Source organism: Aethalodelphis obliquidens, unplaced genomic scaffold (assembly GCF_003676395.1).
Source record: "Aethalodelphis obliquidens isolate GAN/ISIS:26980383/991018 unplaced genomic scaffold, ASM367639v1 scaffold85, whole genome shotgun sequence".
In the NCBI taxonomy this organism is placed as follows: Eukaryota; Metazoa; Chordata; class Mammalia; order Artiodactyla; family Delphinidae; genus Aethalodelphis; species Aethalodelphis obliquidens.
In genome coordinates, this window is record NW_020838029.1 from 6,647,537 (window position 1) to 6,655,781 (window position 8,245).

General features: G+C 40.4%; 1 protein-coding gene across 1 annotated transcript in view; it reads right to left on the reverse strand.

The window, feature by feature from the left end:
* Positions 1-8,245, reverse strand: part of TEX11 (testis expressed 11) — a 345,168-nt gene that overhangs the window by 335,669 nt on the left and 1,254 nt on the right. The window lies entirely within an intron of this gene.

The window sequence follows — 8,245 nt, forward strand, 5'->3', positions numbered from 1 at the left end:
TTGAGGTGGAAAACTGGCCTGAATTATCTTGGTACTACTATTCAACAACACTCAACTTTTTGCTATTCCCATGTTAAGTCACCTTCTATTTTGTATGGTCCTGGTGCTTGTCAAGATGAGGAACTTTTTCTTTCTGAATCAAGCAGGACAGTTTTAGGAAACACCCCCAGCCCAGATGCTACTGTTTCTTAAATTAAGAATTTGGGCCTTTCAAAACCTGTCCTCCAAAAAGGAAATAATCTGTAAAACCTGGTTACAAAAGCACTTTACATCTCAGCAAATCCATTCCTAGATATTCTCCCCAAGAGAAATGAAAACCTAAATCACTTAAAACTTATACATGAATATTCATAGCAACTTTAGTCATGATAGTCGAAAATGTCCACCAACTGATGAATAAACAAATTGTGATCTAGTCATTCAGTGGAATGCTACTAAACAATAAAAAAGAATTAACTATTTATATATGAAACAATATGGATGACTCTCAAAACGATTATGCTTAGTGAAAGACACCATAGCGGGGCTTCCCTGGTGGCAGAGTGGTTAAGAGTCCGCCTGCTGATGCAGGGGACACAGGTTCACGCCCCAGTCCGGGAAGATCCCACCTGCCGCGGAGCAGCTAGGCCCATGAGCCATGGCCACAGAGCCTGTGCTCCGCAACCAGAGAGGCCACAAGAGTGAGAGGCCCGTGTACCGCAAAAAAAAAAAAAAAAAAAAAAAAGGACACCATAGGAAAAAAGAGTATATACTGAATGATTTCATTTATAAACTAATCTGCAGTGACAGAAATCAGAACAGTGGTTGACTGGGGTAGAGGGTTGTGGGTAGATTGACAGCAAAGGGGTATGGTAGAATTCTCTGAGATGAAAATGTTCTATTTCTTGATTGTAATGGCGGTTATACAGGTTACATTTGCCCCCCCCACCACACACACACACACACACAAAAAAAAAGCATCAACCTATACACTTAAAGTGTGTGAATTTTGGACTTCCCTGGTGACACAGTGGTTAAGAATCCGCCTGCCAATGCAGGGGACACAAGTTCAATCCCTTGTCCGGGAAGATCCCACATGCCGTGGAGCAACTAAGCCTGTGTGCCACAACTACTGAGCCTGTGCTCTAGAGCCCGCAAGCCACAACTACGGAGCCCACGCACAACTACTGAAGCCCACGCACCCTAGAGTCCACGCACCGCAACTACTGAAGCCCGCGTGCTCTAGGACCCATGTGCTGCAACTACGGAGCCTGCGTGCTGCAACTACTGAAGCCCATATGCCTAGAGCCCATGCTCCACAACAAGAGAAGCCACCAAAATGAGAAGCCCGCACACTGCAACGAAGAGTAGCCCCCACTAGCCACAACTAGAGGAAGCCCGCATGCAGCAACAAAGACCCGATGCAGCCAAAGAATAAATAACTGTTTTTTAAAGTGTGTGAATTTTATTGTATGTAAAGTATATCTCAATAAAGTTAATTTCTAAGAAAGAAAGAATAAGAAAAGAAAAGGAAAAGGAAAGAGGAAGTTGAGGAGAGAGAAAGAAGGAAAAAGTACTACAGAGCTGAAATCCCTGGAGGCTGTAGGTCAGGAGCAGGATAGCATAGTGTGGCATCAAACTTTGTTCACCATCAAGAAGGCAGCCTCAACGGTGAACAGGAGGTTCATCCACTTTCGCCACCCTCACCCATTTCCCTCATCCCTCCCCAAAACTGTAACTATGTGAGGTGACAAATGTCTTAACATTATTTCCATAATCACTTTGCAGTACATACATATATAAAAATCACTATGCCATACACCTTAAACTTATACAATATTATATGTCAATCATATCTCAATAAAGCTGGGAGAAAACGTTGAATAGGAGTTGGTAACAGACATTCACGTACAGACAGCCCCAAGAACCCTTCAAAGAGATGAACGAAAATTCTAAATCTAGAGATAAAGCCAAGTATAGAACAAGACAGTTGCCAGGCTTTGTCAGGCAGGTTGAATAGGCATTCTCAGAATACTAGAGCAAATCAGGCAGGTGGAATAAGCATACTCAGAGGACTAGAGCTCATCAATGAATTTGGTAAAGTTGCAGGATATAAAAATAATACACAGAAATCTCTTGCATTCCTATACACTAACAATGAAAGATCAGAAAGAGAAGTTAAGGAAACAATCCCATTTACCATCGCATTAAAAAGAAAAAAAATAACTAGGAATAAACCTACTGAAGGAGGCAAAAGACCTGTACTCAGAAAACTATAAGATACTGATGAAAGAAATCAAAGATGACACAAGCAGATGGAGAGCTATACCATATTCTTGGAAGGGAAAAATCAATATTATCAAAATGACTATACTACCCAAAGCAATCTACAGATTCCATGCAAACCCTATCAAATTACCAATGGCATTTTTCACATGACTAGAACAAAAAATTTTACCATTTGTATGGAAACACAAAAGACCATGAATAGCGAAGCAATCTTGAGAAAGAATAATGGAGCTGGAGGAATCAGGCTCCCTGACTTCAGACTATACTACACAGCTACAATAATCAAAACAGTATGGGGCTTCCCTGGTGGTGCAGTGGTTGAGAGTCCGCCTGCCGATGCAGGGGACACAGGTTCGTGCCCCAGTCCGGGAAGACCCCACATGCCACAGAGCGGCTAGGCCCGTGAGCCATGGCTGCTGAGCCTGTGCGTCCAGAGCATGTGCTCCACAACAGGAGAGGCCACAAAATGGAGAGGCCTGCATACCACACACACAAAAAAAAAAACAGTATGGTACTGGCAGAAAAAAAGACAAATAGATCAATGGAACAGGATAGAAAGCCCAGAGATAAACCCACGCAACTACGGTCAACTGATCTATGACAAAGGAGGCAAGAATACACAATGGGGAAAAGAGAGTATCTTCAATAAATGGTGCTGGAAAAACTGGACAGCCCCATGTAAAAAAATAAAATTAGAACATTCTTTAACACCACACACAAAAATAAACTCAAAATGGATTAAAGACCTAAATATAAGACCGGATACTATAAAACTCTTAGAGGAAAACAGGCAGAACACACTCTGACATAAATCTCAGCAAGATCTTTTTTGATCTACCTCCTAGAGCAATGAATATAAAAACAAAAATAAACAAATGGGACCTAATGAAACTTAAAAGCTTTTGTACAGCAAAGGAAACCATAAACAATACAAAAGGACAACCCACAGAATGGGAGAAAATATTTGCAAAGAAGTGACCAACAAGGAATTAATCTCCAAAATATACAAACAGCTCATGCAGTTCAGTATCAAAAAAACAAATAACCCAATCAAAAAATGGGCAGAAGACCTAAGTAGACGTTTCTCCATAGAAGGCTACAGATGGCCAACAGACACATGAAAAGATGCTTAACATCACTAATTATTAGAGAAATGCAAATCAAAACTACAAGTTATCACCTTACACCAGTCACAATGGCCATCAAAAAATCTACAAACGATAAATTCTGGAGAGGGTGTGGAGAAAAGGGAACCCTCCTCCTACACTGTTGGTGGGAATGTAAATTGGTGCAGCCACTATGGAGAACACTACGGAGGTTCCTTTAAAAAAGTAAAAATAGAGCTACCATATGATCCTGCAATCCCACTCCTGGGCATATACCGGGAGAAAACCATAATTCGAAAAGATACATGTACCCCAATGTTCACTACAGCACTATTTATAATACCTGGGACATGGAAGCAACCTAAATGTCCATCGACAGAGGAATGAAAGAAGAAGATGTGGTATATATATATATATATATACAATGAAATATTACTCATCCATAAAAAAGAACAAAATAATGCCATTTGCATCAAAATGGATGGACCTAGAGACTGTCATACTGAGTGAAGTAGATCTCAAAGACAAATATCATGTGATATCACTTATATGTGGAATCTAAAAAAATGGTACAAATGAACCTATCTATAAAACAGAAATAGAGTCACAGATGTAGAAAACAAACTTATGGTTACCAAGGGGGAAAGAGGGGGGGAGGGATAAATTGGGAGATTGGGATTGACATACACACACTACTATATATAAAATAGATAACTAGGGGGCTTCCCTGGTGGCGCAGTGGTTGAGAGGCCACCTGCTGATGCAGGGGACGCGGGTTCGTGCCCCAGTCCAGGAAGACCCCATGTGCTGCGGAGCGGCCAGGTCCGTGAGCCATGGCCCCTGAGCCTGCGCATCCAGAGCCTGTGCTCCGCAACGGGAGAGGCCACAACAGTGAGAGGCCTGTGTACCGCAAAAAAAAAAAAAAAAAAAAAAAAAATAGATAACTGAGAATCTACTGTATAGCACAGGGAACTCTACTCAATACTCTGTACTGACCTATACGGCAATAGAATCTAAAAAAGAGTGGACATATGTATAACCGATTCACTTTGCTGTACAGCAGAAACAAACACAACATTGTAAATCAACTATACTCCAATGAAAATTAATTTTAAAATAAACAAATATTTTTTAAAAAGCATACTCGAGCTTGCTGCTTAATGAACTGATGTCAACCTGAAGTTTTTATTTTTTTAATATTTATTTATTTATTTGGCTGCATCAGGTCTTAGTTGTGGCATGTGGGATCTTTAGTGTGGCATGCGGGATCTTTAGTTGAGGTATGCAGGACCTTTACTTACGGCATGCGGGATTTTTAGTTGCATCATGCCAACTCTTAGTTGCAGCATGTGGTATCTAGTTCCCTGACCAGGGATCAAACCCAGGCCCCCTGCATTGGGAGCGCAGAGTCTTAGCAAGTGGACCACCAGGGAAGTCCCTGAAGTGAAGTTTTTAATGACATAACATTCTGTCCTTGGCCCTCTCCTATTTAACAAATTTATCTATGATTTGGATGAAGAAATTGAGAGAGAAACAGATAACAAATAAGACAGAAGATATAATCAGGAACAAAAATTAAATCTCCAGTTATAGCAATGACATTAATGTAAGAAAAAATTAAAGCCCTGCACTTATGTCTCCAAAACTAACTGCACCAATATATGACAGGCAAGATGTAGCTTAATAGAAGCATGTATTAAAAAAAGACTGAGGGGGCTTCCCTGGTGGTGCAGTGGTTGAGAGTCCGCCTGCCGATGCAGGGGACACGGGTTCGTGCCCCAGTCTGAGAAGATCCCACATGCCGTGGAGTGGCTGGGCCCGTGAGCCATGGCCGCTGAGCCTGCGCATCCGGAGCCTGTGGTCCGCAATGGGAGAGGCCACAACAGTGAGAGGCCCACGTACCGGAAAAAGAAAAAAAAGACTGAGGGTCTTCTGGGGACCAAAAGCTCAAAATGAGTCATTAGTGTGGTGTGACTGCCACCACTCAAAAAAAGAAAAAAAAAAATCAATCTTAGCTATATCGGTATCTAAAGACAATGATGATCATTCCTAAATCTAAAGAGAAAAATTATTTTGAGCTGATCATATCGAACCTAGAGAATTGTGTTCTGTTCTGGGTACCATATTTTAAGGAATAACATGAAAGGAACAGAGCATGTTCAGAGGACAGCACACAAAATGATGAGAGGACTAGAAACCATGTAATATGAGAAATGACTAAAAGAACTAAAAATGCTGAATCTGAAGAAAAGACTTCCCAGGGGACATAACTACCTTCAAATAGTTGAAGAGCTGACATGCAGAAAAGGAGTTATAATTATTTAGACCCAGTGAGTATAACTTAGACCAATTTGTATTCCTTTTTGGCCTTGAAATTGATTGGAATTGATGGTACAAAAAGAGGGATGTTATGTCAATTCTCCCTGAGAAGAAAATAAGCTAAGCCATCACATGGCCCTTTGTGGTCCATTTTTACAAAATCTGACTGAAAAGGCTGTGTACACAGAAAAGAAAACTCAAATGGTCCATAAATTTATGAAAATATATCCAAGTTCACTAGTTGACAGAGAAATGCAAATTAAAACACCCATGTAATATGATAACATGAGAGAAAATAGAACTGGCTGATAGGTTTCTGGGAACTCTCTGCACTATCTCTGTAACTATTCTGTAAATCTAACATTACCCCAGGATAAAATGTTAATTAAAAACACTACCACCAGACTTCCTTGGTGGCGCAGTGGTTAAGCATCCGCCTGCCGATGCAAGGGACGTGGGTTCAATCCCTGGTCCGGGAAGATCCCGCATGCCGCAGAGCAACTAAGCCCGCACACCGCAACTATTGAGCCTGCGCTCTATAGCCCACGTACCACAGCTACTGAAGCCCGTGCACCTAGAGCCCGTGCTCTGCAACAAGAGAAGCCACCGCGATAAGAAGCCCGTGCACCACAACTACTGAGCTTGCACTCTAGAGCCTGCAAGCCACAACTACTGAGCCCACGTGCCACAACTACTGAAGCCCGCACACCTAGAGCCCATGCTCCGCAACAAGAGAAGCCACCACAATAAGAAGCCTTCACACCACAACAAAGAGCAGCCCCCACTCACCGCAACTAGAGAAAGCCTGCGCGCAGCAATGAAGACCCAATGCAGCCAAAACTAATTAATTAATTAATTTTAAAAACCCTTCACTCATGAACAATTTCTAAAGTCTGGCAATACCAAATATTAGCAATAATATAGGGAAAGAGAAAAGAAGAGGGAGTATAAATTGTTAAAACTACTGTGGACAGCAATTTGGTAATATTTGTTAAGTTAAACATGCTTGTAGCTTTTGACCCAGCAGTAAAACTTCTTAATGTACACCGGAGAATAGCACTGCCACTATAGAGCAGCCACTAGCCACATGTGACTATTGAGCGCTTGAAATGTGGCAAGTCCAAAATGAGATATGCTTTAACTATAAAATACATACCAAATTTCAAAGACTTTGTACAGAAAAAAAAAAGAATGTAAATATCATTAATAATTTTTATATCAATTACATGTTGGTATGATAACATTTTGGATGTACTGAGCTAAATAATCTGTATTGTTAAAATTAATTTCATCTGTTTAACCTTTTCTAATGTGGTACTAGGAAATATAAAATTATCTGTGTTTGCACTGTGTTTCAACTGTACAGCACTGCCCTAGAGCCTCATCCACTAGTGCTCAAGAAATAAATTTAGTGAGTCATAACCAACATTTTGTAAATGAAAAAGCATAGAATAGGAACTATCATAGTGTGCTGTGTGTAATAAGGGTAAAATGATTTCATTAAACTTTTGATACTGGGATGTGATGTAAAATATAATATTTCCTTGCCATAGGTGGCAGTCAAAAATTTTTGAAAGCTCCTAATAAACACTACAAAACACAATGTTGTAATGCTGTTGAGATTAGATAAATTGTGGTACACTTATATTCAATGTATTATTACTAGTCAGTGGTGTAAATAAATGAACTAGAGCTAAAATATCCATATGGGTAAATATCCAAAACATAATACTGAGCAAAAAATACAAGTTGCAGGGAAAAAACTATACAAATGATACAATTTATGTAATACTTCAAATGATGAAAAACAGGCACCTCAATCTTTTCATTCTTTGGAACAGTGAAATATCTGAAGCATATGACAAAATGTGAAGATTCAACAAAACTTAGTGGTAGTTTTAGAGGCGTTCATTATATTATTCTCCTTACTTTTCTGTGTGCTTCAAATATTTATGTAAATACCAGGTCTCAAATACCATATACTTAAAAGTCATAATCCCTATTCAATACTTATATCTTTAAGATAGTATATCCTAAATTAAAACTTCTGGTAGGTGGTAGTGGGCTTTGTTGCTATTTTAAAATGACAAGCATTAACAAAATACTGACCTAAACTTTCTTAAAGCATAGATTTGTAGCCACCCTGGTTACAACATATTTCATTATTATATAAACGTGAATGCAAATGTACCACAGGTCTAATCATGTCCCCAGAAAAAAAGAAGTATGGTGAACTCTCCCATATCTGGCATGGTCGAGGAATCTGGGGTCTAGTCCATCGAATTGCTTCTGTTTACTAAGAACTCCCACAAATATCATCCATAGAGGGCTTCCCTGGTGGCGCAATGGTTGAGAGTCCGCCTGCCGATGCAGGGGACAAGGGTTCATGCCCCGGTCCAGGAGGATCTCACATGCCGCGGAGCGGCTGCGCCCGTGAGCCATGGCCGCTGAGCCTGCGCATCCGGAGCCTGCATGCTCCGCAACGCGAGAGGCCACAATAGTGACAGGCCCGCGTACTGCAAAAAAAAAAAAAAAAAAAAAAAAAAAAAAAA